The sequence below is a fragment of the Phymastichus coffea genome, unplaced genomic scaffold, assembly GCF_024137745.1.
Source record: "Phymastichus coffea isolate CEN01 unplaced genomic scaffold, Cenicafe_Pcof_1.1 PCOF00175, whole genome shotgun sequence".
Lineage (NCBI taxonomy): Eukaryota > Metazoa > Arthropoda > Insecta > Hymenoptera > Eulophidae > Phymastichus > Phymastichus coffea.
In genome coordinates, this window is record NW_026706986.1 from 84,528 (window position 1) to 98,383 (window position 13,856).

The following is a 13,856-nucleotide window of genomic DNA, read 5'->3' on the forward strand; positions in this document are numbered from 1 at the left end:
TATAGACGCGCCTTTGACTTTGAAAGATATATATTTGACGATCTATCATCCGACGGAAAGTAACATGCTTACGAAGAACGATGGATCGGTTTGCCGAAGCTAAAAAAACAGAATTTTTTCTCTAATTGTTTTGCTACTTTTGATCCAAACCGACAGCAAGTATTTAATTTATCCTCTTCGTTCGAATAATGCAAAAAAGCGAATCTTGTTCAATAATAGGACCTCCGAAATAGAACAGGAAAATAAAGCAGATTGTACTCTCTCTCTCTCTCTCTCTCTCTCTCTCTCTTTCTCTGTTCGAGCGCAGAATGGAAAGCTTTTGACCCCCCCCCCCCCAACCATGTTCTGTTGTGCGTGTAATAGGCGAAATTCATGCATACACGAAATATCCGGTAAAACCACCGTGCGTCGATTCGATTTCGGACGGAAACTTGCAAGTTCAGTTTTCGTTGGATACATTTGAGAGATCGTGCGCGGATAATTTGCCACGCTCTGGTTCTCAATTAAAACGATCGGAAAATTGATATTCCAACAGTTAGAAATTTTACCGTGCCTGTACTCAGTTAAGAACTAACGAACAACATTGTTTTTCCAATAGTTTCCCTCTTCTTTCATTTTTCCAGAATTTCGCCGCGTATTTTTCGACTGGAGCGCTGCTTTTGTAACTCGGAAATTTCATAACGGAATATAGCAATCGGATAATACTGATAAAAGCACGCGGAAAGAGTAACGTACGGACTGGGAGATCTACGCTTCATTATATTGTTCAACGTTTACGGGTATTTTCAATCTTTAGGTATTTTAGAGGTATCAAGATAAAATTAATTAACTCATTAATAATTTAAAAATACTCTGTAATAAAAAGATAAATTTTGACCCGATGTGTCGTATATAGATGAACACTACAGGATTACAGAGTGACGCACGTGCACAACTGGCTATAGCAAAATGACGAGCTGTTGATGCTCACTCAATAAATGCCTTGTATCGTATCTCCGGAACGTACTTCGGCGCTACTCAGCGTGAGCGTGTTCGGATTCACTCGGTTGTCGCGGGAAATCGAAAGAATAGGGGACAGTCGGTAGCCTACGAATCCACAAATCAATATTATCACTCATGGTCAAATATTTGATTGATTTTCTGAGTAAGAATACTAATCATTCTATTTAACAGTTCAATAGAAATCTATCCAATAATTAGCTGTTTGAAAACATACGTCTATTGAATCGACACTCGTCTCCCCCAATGACAAGCCACTTGATGCAAAGCAATTAAAACTCAACAAAAGATTCCCCTTTATATACGAAAAAGTCAAAAAAAGAAAAACGGAAAAAGAGTGGTAGACGCAAAGCAATTTCACACTGGAGATCAGAGCGTATAATGCTCGAGAATCACTGAGTCGCGTACCCTAAATGCCCGGAAAATTGGAAAATATCGTCGAGGTAATTTCATAGTGGTGCGCGCGCCTGCGGCATATCAAAATCTCATTCTTGTGTTTTTTCCTTCCTCCCTTGTTTATCGTATACGCCAAGCTTATACTTCCACTCTCTCTCTCTCCCTCTCTCTCTCTCTCTTCCTCTCTGTTTAGTTGTGTTATTATGCTCTCGCCAGATGGAGAATACCTTTTCCAGGCTTTCTTATACTTGTCAGTGCATTTTTTTAAGAAGAAAATGGTGAGTTTTTATGTAATCCGCGATTACAAACGGATTGAGTGACGGATCATTCTTCGCATCGGTTTATCAAATAAAATACATTATTTTTAAACGTCAATTTTCTAATTATTTATATTATCTATTGAAACTATAGCATATAACCGAATAGTATCAGCAAAAAGAAATAAGCGCAAAATAAAAGATATCGCGTGAACTTTTAAGCCATAAAAAACATGACGCGCTTCATACCGCAGTATGTATATGAAAAACAACAAGGTACCCTAATAAAAAGAAAAACAAGAAGGGAAGAAAAAAATGAATCCATAAAGGAACGGCGTGGGAACAAACCGCGAAATTAGCAAATAATTCTGCGCATCAAAGTATATACAACGTGCGGAAAAGAAGAAGAGCCATTTGCTAAGTATTCTTGGGAGGGTGAGAAGGCGAAAAAAAGGAAAGTTTTCCGATAGCTGCGTGCCACGCCAACAGGCACAAGTTCAGCTTACGAGAGATTTACAATCGCGGCAATTTTTAATTTCGCGAAATCTCGCGCGGCAGCAGAGCAAAGTTTGCGTAAAGCTCCGGGTGCACCTGCGGCTTTCATACCGAGGGAGAGAGCTGGTGAACCATTGATTTTCTTTAATCTCGAGTGCGCAAAGTTAGATATGCTGATCGTTACCAAGAAGACCGTTCTTCTGCTAACGACATACAACGTTTGGTGTGAATTTTTCGTAATTAGTGACGTAAGACTCATTATTTAAACCAGTTTTTATTTGTTGCACTTCGTGTAAGGTTATATCGATCGATAATTGTTCTTCATGTTGATTCCAATGTTTAAAATTGTGCTCGTATCGTTTTCGAAGATTATGATGAACAAATACTCTACTATGTACTAGGATGGTTGTAATATCAAAGTGGTTCAACGACGGAAATATTCCTTACGTATTTATATGAATTGGTTACCACTGGGTAAATTAAAAAAAGAAAAAAGGTTGATTTTTTCAGCTCTATTCGCATCCGAAAATGTTCGTGGTATTCCAAATATTAGACAAGTGCAAAATAGCAAAATACGTAAAATGATGACCCCCCGCGTAAAATTCAATGAAAAAGACCGTTCAATGTACATGAATTTTCAAACTGTCCAATTTACTGGCGAGCCAGATACTAGAACAAACTATTGTAACGAGTTCTCTGTTTGTTTTTCTACCTATGTTTCAGCGACAATTTTCGGCGAGCCATGATACATACGTTAAAATTCATGTAGAATTGCTGGCATGCCGGCCGAACTTGGGTAATGAGTTGTAATTTTTATTGGCTAACTTTGTAAACTTGACGTTTTTCCAATAAACCAAATGTGTTCGCGCCAGCCAGATTTAAAAGAGTCGTCGATGCTTCTCACTAGCTACTAGATTTTTCGTGTCAAATAATTTTTATGTTGTGCGCTGATCAAAGTTGTACGAATGCTAATCACCAGTTGGAATGTAACTATTCGAGAGCAAACAAGTGTGAAAATTGTCGGATTGTCCTGGAGAAGCGCTATTCGACGTTATTTTAAAACACCATATTAAAACTACAATTATGCTGTACCTACATTGGCTAACAACTTGTTCTTTTAACCAGCGAGTGCACGCATATTCTCAGCATTCCTGCAATGTTTGGGCGTAAGAGCAAAACGCTGCGAGCGTATACAAACTAAAGGAAATTCGAGGAGAGAGAGAGTAATTTTGTATATAAGGTTGAAATAGAGTTGTGGCCTTCTTTGGAAATTCGATGTTTTTACTTTAGAAAATGAATGTCAATAGATGCTTGTTTACAATTTAATTAGATTTCAGAATCTTACTGAGTTAAACACTGACTGATTTTTTTCTCGAGTTTGATAATAATAATTTCATTGGAGTGCAAGTTTGTCTAAGCAAGCAATTTTTTATGACTGTATACATTAATTGAAAATGTTTTTGGACTATCTTACTATTGATTTCTTGAAACTTGTGACGACTATCGTGTTATAAAACTTTTCTAATCAAGATAATGACAAACATTACGTAGTCCACTGTAGTGTATTTAAAACCATTGAGATTGTCGAGATAATTTTATTTTACAAACATTTAAGTTTTTTATCTACGAAGACTTGACGTCTAAATTAAATTATATTTTTACAAATACGTGAAAAAGTTAATAAAAAATGTAACAGTATAATAACTTACCAGTCAGGTCAGCTAGTCGTAGCAGGTGGACTGATGTATGTTATGTTCCTCTCTCGAACGCGACGCGGGCGCACGCCATTCCCCTCTTACAAAAAATTTTCAACCGAACGAGGCACACGTGGGGCCCGCATACATACGAAGCAGGTGTTACGTTACATTTTTTTTTATTTTATAGAACTCCTTTTCACGCCGCGTGTTCGAGGAAAAAAATCAATCGTAAAAAGTGAAGAATATGATTATATCTTGTTCAAAGTAGACGAATTTATTAGAGTGATGCTGCTATCGCATATTTATTCAATTAAAAAATGAACGAATACGAATAGGAAAAAAGCACTGTCGTAATTATAATGAGCTGACAAATTCTTTGTATAATTCCAAACGAAATATGTACAGAGAAAAAGACTTAATTACATGAAATATCTGACCAAGTTAACAATGTGCAAAAAAATTATCAAATCGCGAGATAAAATATGTCAAGCGCGCGATCTCTGCTGCGAAAGCAAAATCAACTGTAAAGATTGAAGTTGACGGGATTCCCTTGACTTGATTTTATTTTGATACGGAAATGTAACGAGAAATAACATTATTTTACGCGGATTTTACCGGCGAAAAAAATGTCTGAATTCCTAATTGAAAGAATGAAGAAGTACACCACTTACATCAAGATCTGTTGAAGATATAATATCGGAAAAAGAGCTATATATTTTCTAAGTTCGCGTTCAACCGAAATATGAAGTAGAAGAGAAAACTAATCCTACGTAACATTAGACTATTGTGTTATTACAGAACGAATCTAACTCGAAATGTCGCATCGAATGAGAAAGAACACCTCACCAAAAGCTGGCCACAAGTCTAAAATAATCAAGTACGGGTATTAATCGAGTGCAGACAAAGATGGTAGAAGCACGACAAGAAACACTGGCATAATGTGCGAGGGATACTTGAAGGGCGCGTGCTCTTAGCACGATAGCGGACGAGGAACTGAAGCTTTCTCCCTTGGCGCGCTACGCGCTTCGGATTTTCGCTGTGGGGGTGCGTCGCAGTTACGGGGGTACTATCGGGAGTGGCTCGAGCGCCGCCCCCCAATCGCCTTTTTCCCGCGCGCAAGCGCTCTTACTCGCTCACTCTCCTTCACGCTAGTTTACTAAAATTGTTTGTTGCCGATTTTCCCTTTTCCTTTCTTTCCTCGTTTTTGGATCGTCGGGCTTTGGGAGCTTTGACATACTGGTGTGGACTGTTTGCTTCGGATGCGAATTGGTTGACATAGTGGTCAGGCAAACCTTAAAATGTAGTTGAATGATGATTTTTGTTTTGTCAGGAAAGAGACCTCAACTTAAACAATTTTTTCTGGTAAGCCATTTTCAACGTGTTTAGTAATAAAAATGAATGCACTCGTGACTATCTTTTTAAAATGATAAGTTTTAATATGCCAATTGTTGCAAATTACAAGCTAAATATTTATTACTCAATCCGTGAAAATATTTTCATCAATGCAAGCTTCTACTGTACTCTTAACTTTAGCAACCAATAGTGTTCTCGTCACATAACTATAAAGTAAATCAAATTTGCATCACTGAAATTATACAGCGCACTGCCGTAGGAAATGATAAATAATTTGAAGAAAATTCGATTTGCAAGAGAGAGAGAGAGAGAGAGAGAGATCTTCTCTTCCCTTCTACATCCCCCATCCCATGCTTTATTCGGAAAGTCCCTTGTTGCGTTCCGAGAGAGAGAGAGAGAGAGAGAGAGAGCGACGATTCGCACTTATATACATGTACTATGCGCGCCTCGGGGGCTAGAGGAAAAGTTCAGGGGTCGCTCGCGCATTCGCCTTTGAGCTGCTGCCTCACGGATTGTCGCTTCTTTCTGATCTTTCTTTGCTCGGTCCTTCTTCTTCTGCCTCCAAATGCGTTTTCCCGTACTTGTCACTGGCGACTTGATATTAATTTTACTGAGTCTCCTACGAGAGCGTGTCTCATGAATTTATCCTACATAAAAATGTGTCCTATATAAAAAAAATGATGGCCTACCAAGTGAAGGCATTTTATTCGTAATCTGAGTGGCGGAAAGGTAGTCACGCAGGATACCGTCATGTGGCACCATATATGTCTATGTATGTGTATTTGGAATTAGTGCATATAATTTTATTAGCACAGCAGCTAATATGTTCAGTAAATTTGTGCTAATAAATATCTCGAAATGTTTTATATCAATTTTGTATTCATTAATTGAGTGAACAAAAAATAAGTAAGACGCTTCGTAAGCACTAAGAAAATAATATCTACATTTACTCAACATCCTAACATTAAAATAATATGATAAATTATTGTAATACTTTTCAATTACATTTATTCTTACGACATATAAATTTATTGAATATTTCTGTTGTAAAGTTCAGCTTCGAATAGACATTAAATATGAAGAAAATCATAAGCTAATAGATTATTTCATAAAATAAATACTGTGAACTAATTTAATCTCATTTTGTCCAGTAATTTATTTAAAAAAAATTTTTAAATTAAACTTATATATGGAAAAATAACCTCAAAATTGTTATGGATAAATTAGTAAAATATGATAGTTATCTTGCTGAAAGTAAGAATTTTGAAATATAGTTTGTGAAAAGTATTTCTCCAAACGAGCAGAAACCCGAGACTGAGTTTCAGTATTTTTATTTATAAAAGAATTATTAGATTTACTTAGAAAAAGAAAGAAAAACGAACTTGATACACTGCCCATCATCTACAGCTTAGCTAGCATCTAATAAAGATCTGATATGATATTAGGTTTGAGATAATATCTATATCTGCGAATATCGACGTCATTGGATTTTTTATGCCAATTAACGCCAACGGATATTAAGCATGTCAGAGCATAGAACTATTTTATGTATGCAGTGTATTTTATAATAGTTTTGATTTCATTGAAGCATGAAATTGAATATTAATACAAATTACTAGTGAGCGCGACAAGCGTTGGTTTAAAAAAGCTTCATTTTCGTTATGACGATTTTGTAACGATTCGGAATGTTCATAATTCAATGTTATCGGCTACTACATAAGCTTCATTGGTACCCAGCTGATTAAACGTTACACTACTCTGGCGATTCAACGACTGATTTGTATATTATAGTATGATAATAAGCTCTTATAAATATATATTCTAAAATTATTACCGACTGTTTGATCCAAAGATTGGCTGTCAGTTTGGCCAAAGAAATTGAACCTTACGACTCGATCAATTGAATGATTTTAATTTATTAGAATTAAATTTTCACAAGGATAATTTTTATGTTGTTATAGAGCTGAATATTGAATGGATTATTATAATTTTATTCTATTGCGCTACCAAAACTTCACGTCAGTATTTTTTACCGTGATTGTGTTTTAACTCGCACAAATATAATTATACGGCAAATTAGTCTGCCACCTTCCATAAATATTTTGTATGCCATCACGCATGGCACGCTATGTGTACGCTCGGTGCAAACAGAAAAAAAGGTAAAAGTCGAAAATGAAGACTAAAGGGAGAATCGAAGACTGTTACATTGTGTGGACGTGGAATAAAAGACAAAAGATTATTTACGGACGTGACAAGCTTCTTTTTAGATAAAACGCCACCGTGTGGGCAGGGGTGAGGGGGGGGGGGGGCACAGCACGCTCGCTTGATTCTTATACAGAGCGACGTACGGACCTTGGTGGGTATTATCTAAGTGACAAATTTTTGTAAATTTGATATCAGCGGAACTAAGACATAAAATCGATTTTCTAAGCAGGTTTTACAAAATATAAATAAAGCATCAATTTTAATGTAAAAAAACTAATAGAAATGCTCTTTTTATTCAATCAACGATTAAAATGAATGAATCTGATAAAAACGTACTATTAAATTTGCTGCGAAATTAACAATAACGAAGTAATTTATTTAATATAATTTTGAAAATGTGCATTTCGCTGAAACCGAACTATTAAGGGAAATTTGTTAAAGTTTTGAAAATTTCGATTAAATCTACCGAAATGCATCTTCTTGAAATATTTTCATAGAATAATGTGGAAATTTACTGTAACATCTTCATGAAGTTCCTCAGAAGCTAGTTTTTATAAGATAACCATTCAACTAAATGCTTCTTCGAAAGTTCAATTCTACGACCCATAAGTAATTCTTTTCAAGAATAATATTATCAAAACCGAAAACGCTCGTACCCAAACGAGAAATACCAGCCGAAAGGTATCTCCGCAAGACGCTCTATTTTCAGGGACAAAAAGTCAGCCTCAAATAGGAGTAACAAACTCGAGGCCCGCACATGCAGGTACGAAATTAAAAGGCACGCATGTGTGGTTGACGACAAGAAGAGGCAGCTCGATTGGTTCGCACGTGCGTAGCTCATCGTAGTACCGGGTTGCGGTGCGGCGCGTCGTGGTCTGTAATTTGTAATGAATACGCCGCTAACTAGCCGCGACGTGGCGGCCGTCTATTCATTGGTTGTGCCCGCAATCAAATTATAATCCTTTACAGATGCTGTATGTACGTCGCGCGCCACATCCTTTCAACCGGGCAGCTTTCGCCCAAATTCGCGCTCCTTTGAAATTCTATGACCAAGCGAGCTTGGGCGTCCACTTGTTTCCGAAATAGCTTTTTTGTTTCTTCTTTGTGTTGCCATATGTTATTTTGCTGTTTTACATGGCTATTTTACTGTGCTTTTGCATCCTTGATCGCATAAAGTAAGTGTACAATTGGCTCCTAGTTAGTGGCTAAAGTGTATAGATGGCAAAAGCTTGCATTGAGATTTTTTGCTATGTAATGAATCGGCGAGTAACTTGTATCTGATGAAAAATGAAAAAATGCTACTAAAATATTTATTAAAAAAGCTGATTATGTAAATTTTATCTTATGCGAACACTGCACTAAATTTCATTCTATTATAAAAAGTTTCGTGTTCGAAAATCACGACGAAAATCAAGTATCAAGTTGATTGCAGTATACAGAGCGTGAGCGTTTGGGCAATTTTCCAAGCGTTTGAAAGTTGACATCAGAAGAGACGTCGCTGACGACAATACATGGAACGAAGCCTCTGAAAAGATCAAGAAAGAAAAGACGACGGCGCGGAAAATAGAAATGTATATAAGATTCTGTCGTTGTCATGGGCTGGATATATCTCGGATACAGAAAGAAAATAAAAAGAATACCCGTGTGACGGAGTGCAGCAAGTTTTGTGGACTGACATTTGTTTGCCACGCCAGATGCTAGGATGTTTATGCTTCCTCTAGTGTTTTGCAAATGATGTTTGTCATTTCTGGCATTGAATAAAAATTCATCTCCGCACTGTTCTTATTTCTTTTTCCGATTAACTACATAGTGATATAAACAATTGAATGATAATTTGAATGCTTTAAAGTGTCACATAGCAAAGATTTTTCTAATAGAGGTCGTAAAAATTATCTCGTCCAAAGAAATTCATTTTATTTTTGCGATTTTATCTCAAAATGATTTCATGATTGATAGCTATGAAGATGTATAAGCATATGGTTTTCACTTTATTCAGAATGCTAGATTCTGAACTTCGTTGTTTATTTCAGCAAACTTTGCTTGTTTCACGACGAGGGACATTTAATTATTTAGTCCAGTGACTCGGATATAATATTTTGACACTTCGTGTGCAAAGTGCGTCTTTCCCGCATGCTCGGCAAAAACGTGCGTTGAAAATCGAAAACCGAAAAAAACAATACGACACACGTTCGGGAAAGAGTTTCTTACTCCGCTCGGGCGTAAACGCCACACGAAACAAGAGTCTAGTTTCCCGCACTTATCCTGTAATGCACTATTCAATATCATTAAGATCACTTGCAAAGGATAGGTTCTTTTTAAATATAATATTATTTCGCGCATAGAGACGGTAGAATATATTTTCTCTGAAACATATCTTTTTATTTGCAATAAATTTTTCTAGTATTAGCCCTCGTGTCAAAAACAATATTAAGAAATATACTATAAATTAAAACAGGTTCTACAACTATTGAGAAGTATCTAACTTAAAATAAGAAATTTCTTTATAATCCTATAACGGGATCAGCCGGTGTTTGATAGTAACAATTGAACGTTTTCTTTGTTAGTGTATTATAATAAAGATATCATCATGAAACTTGACATCTTAAAGGACTCGATATAAGCTTTCAATTTCATGTTTGTGAGTCTCAAAATCTTATTGAGAGGCTCTAGAAAGTTCCCTTAATAATAACATCTTATTTGTTGAGAAATAGTACATTACGATATAAGTACATTACGATATAAGTCTTTCCTGAACATGTGTCGTATCATTTTTTTTTTATACGACGTGTGGAAAGTGCGATTTTCAACGCACATTTTCTGCCGAGCTTGTGGGAAAGACGCACTTTGCGCACGGAGTGTCGAAAACTGAATTTATGACGCTTTTTTAAATGTTGAAGTGAACGGAAATCATTTCGGGAGGACTCATTGTCTTTGTTAGGTCCTGTTTAGGAATGAGTGAAACCGGTTTTCAAAAGATTATTTTCTCATGTTTTTAGACCGGTTTGTAAATTTTGTTAAGAAAAAACAATTCACAATTTTAGGAAAACTGGTTGACAAACGTAAAATAGTACATCACGATACAAGTGCGGGAAAGTAGATTCTTGTCTCACGTGGCGTTTACGCCCGAGCAAAGCGAGGGTGGAAAGGCACACAAGATGAGGAACTCTTTCCTGAACATGTATCGTACAGAACTTTTCGATACGACGTGTGGAAAGCTCGTGTTTGAACGCATGTTTTTGGCCGAGCATACGGAAAGTGCGTACTTAGCATGCGGACAGGAAACTTGCTAGGGTCTCTAAATAAGTCTTTGATACTCATGAACAAGAAAATAAAATTACATACTAAGCCCTTCAAGATGAAAAAGATTTCGTAACGATACATTTATTAGGACAATTTTTATATGCTAATGAAAAAAACTTTCAATATTCACTATTTAATACCGGCTGATCCTCTTTAAATAAAAAATTTTCGTTTGTAATTTCTCAAGTTAATGATCATGATAATTAAAAATTCAACACGAGTATTTGTTTTGCTGTGAACTTTAAAGCGTTAATACGCTGTATTTTTATGAGTTAGCAATTACCAAATTTCGAAACGCGTAATTTATAGCAATCAAATCACAATTAAAAAATGGATGTACTACACGTCTAGTCAATTAAATGCACAAAAGCGGAAGTTGCTAAAATACTAAATATTTCAAAAGTCTGTCAATCGTCATCAGCTCACGTGCCATTAAAAACGCAAACGTGCTATACTTGTGCTTCTCGCGCGCGGTTGAATTTAAAATTTGCTATCCGCACACAGTAGAGAAAAGAGGGATACAGCACGTATTGGCGGATTCGAAAATTATGCAAATTTTTTAACAGAGCGCGTGCTCGAAAGAGAGAAAAAGAACATCGACTGTTATGCAAATCAACCGGAAGGCAGTCTCCTTACCATAGGCGAACGACTTGACAAATCAACTTAAGCAGACCGATTCCACTATTTCTTCACTTAGTATAGTCTCTTTCATTTCAGCTTTCTCCTTAACGTTAATCGCTAACCTTTCTCTCGTTCTTTTTTTCTAGCGTTAAATCTCGAATCTTCCAAAAGAGAGACGTAAATCAGAAAAAATAAAATCACAAGCTAACACGCCTCGCGCGACACGATGAAGACACGATGAATTTAGATTATTGCTGGCGTAATTATCAAGGCTGTTAAAAAGACAAAAGCGCCCGACGCGCCCATAAAGAATGCAATTACGCGTCAAACGCACAATATTGATCTGAACAGAGACGTTTACGAACCTCAACAAACGTGCCGACTCACAAGAATGAATTATTTATTGTATCACGTTGCTGCATTGGTTAAATATAAACGTATCGTCGACAATGTCGTTAATCGCTGAATATTATTGTTACGTAAGTTTATAATTTTAATTCCTTCGCATGACGACATTGTTAACAGCAATTAGTGTGTAAACGTTAGCAGTAAAACACAGTGTCAATCGAGATCATCTATGAATTAGTTCCTCCAAATATTTACATCTTTTCTTCTGCAAAAGACCACGTCTGTAAAAATATGCAAAATCTGTGAAGCTGTAAAGAAACCGTACCCCATGTTAACGGTTAATTTTTACATCAGTGAAAATATGAAATTTTTAATTTATTTTTCACGCTCAATCAATTTTTCATTTTCCATCAGGTACACACGTCATTTGATCCCCAGTTTGAACAAGAACGCGCGTACAGTTTGGCATAAGTCGAACTGACAGCTTGCTAATAGCATTTAATGTTACATTTATCAAGATTATTACGTAATAGTACGTAAAACAGGTCCATTAGTGTCGAAACATTTGCATATTTAAATGCGCTCGAATGCGCGCTCGTATCATTAGGCGTAAAATGTTCACATGATGAAAATGTTGAACTTAACGTTTTAAAAAATCAAAGAACGATTTGTTTTTTCAGTAAGTGGCTTAGCAATATGTTTGAAAGCAAACGCTTGTGCTAGCTTATTACAGAAAAGAATCAGATTATTGCACAAATAACTCAGTCGTTTCTCAGTACTAAGGTGCGAGGTGCTGTGAAGCGCGTAGAGTTTGTCGAGCATCTCCGGCTGTTGCTGTTTTGCCACGTCTTCCGCTAATTAGCGTCTTGGCTTCAATTAAGTTAATACCTTGCCCAGGTCGCAACAACAAGCAAGCTTCCTTCTCTCAATTTCTCCACTCTAATTCGGATGATTGATTTTTGATATAATTGTGCAACTCGCTGCCAATTACTCTTAGTACTAAGCTTCGTTTGTGAACTCCATTTCTCTCTCACTCTGTTCGCACCTGTTTCTCGATATTATTTCTCATACAAATTTATCTCGATAATGATCGACTCTAATTTGTATCTCCTTGACTATATGCGCAGCGCGATCTATTTGCGCTGCCCTCATCCCTTTTTTGCGAGAAAGACTTGAGTTTCCTAATAATGTTTAGCCGGGGGAAAATTGTGCCAGATAGTTATCGTGACGGGAAATACATATCGATTGGTATGTGTTGTGTCTAATTTCGTATTCAATACGTTGTTCTGAGTATGTTTCTTGATATCGAATACTAGCAGGAAGTATGCTGTTTTTTAGGTTTAACGTACGTTCAAGACGTATTATTAATTAGACATTAAAACTCCTTTACCCACGAAAAAACAGGTCAGTAGCGCTTTTCACAAACAATAAACGAAAATCTTTTCTCTCGCGAAGAATATATCCATACTCTCCGTCAATAATTTTCCATTTCGGATAACTTGGACACACGTTAATCATGATATCAGTAATAACAAAGAAGCAAATATCTAATACGTCGTTAGCACAATACATCACCAATTTTTATTTTTTTTCTTCACTAGCAATCAATGCACATGTACGCGAAGCCATAATCATGATTTAGGGATCGAAAGATACGATAAACAAGCGAGTGACTTTTCTGAATGGCCGTAGCGAGGAGAAAGGAGGAAACGGCAAGTATAGAAAAAAGAGAGGGAGAATAACGATGATGAGGAGGTCTCGGGACGATTACAATATCTCAATTTAACGAAGCCCCCGCACGGGCGCATCGATCGCCTGGAAAGCGTGGCTGGCGAACGATTGAGATCTCTCACTAGCGATAAGGACAGATGTTCGATTTCAACTCACTGATTGCCGGCTTTTCGACCCTTACCTATCCTTTCTTGCTGCTGCTGCTGCTGCTGCTGCTGCTGCTGCTGCTGCTTCTACTGCTGCTGCTGTTGCTGTTGCTGCTGCTGCTGCTGCTGCTACTGCTGCTACTGTTATTGCCGCTGCTACATTATATTCATTTCTTGCTCTCATGATTCCACATTGGCGAATATGAATTATTAATTCGAAAGCAAGAAAATTCCTTTTTTACCTACATTTGAATAAGATTAATGCTAATTAAAGATGGATAAGAATATTTATATAAAGTTTACTGCGC

General features: G+C 36.6%; 1 long non-coding RNA gene across 2 annotated transcripts in view; it reads right to left on the reverse strand.

Annotated features, from left to right (window-relative positions):
• The window catches only part of LOC131673388 (uncharacterized), a 59,567-nt gene extending 54,752 nt beyond the window's left edge, over positions 1–4,815 (reverse strand). For both annotated transcript variants that reach the window (XR_009302705.1, XR_009302704.1), the window contains exon 1: positions 3,857–4,815. This is a non-coding gene — a long non-coding RNA (uncharacterized LOC131673388). The remainder of the gene's footprint in view (positions 1–3,856) is intronic.
• Positions 4,816–13,856: the final 9,041 nt, after the last annotated feature.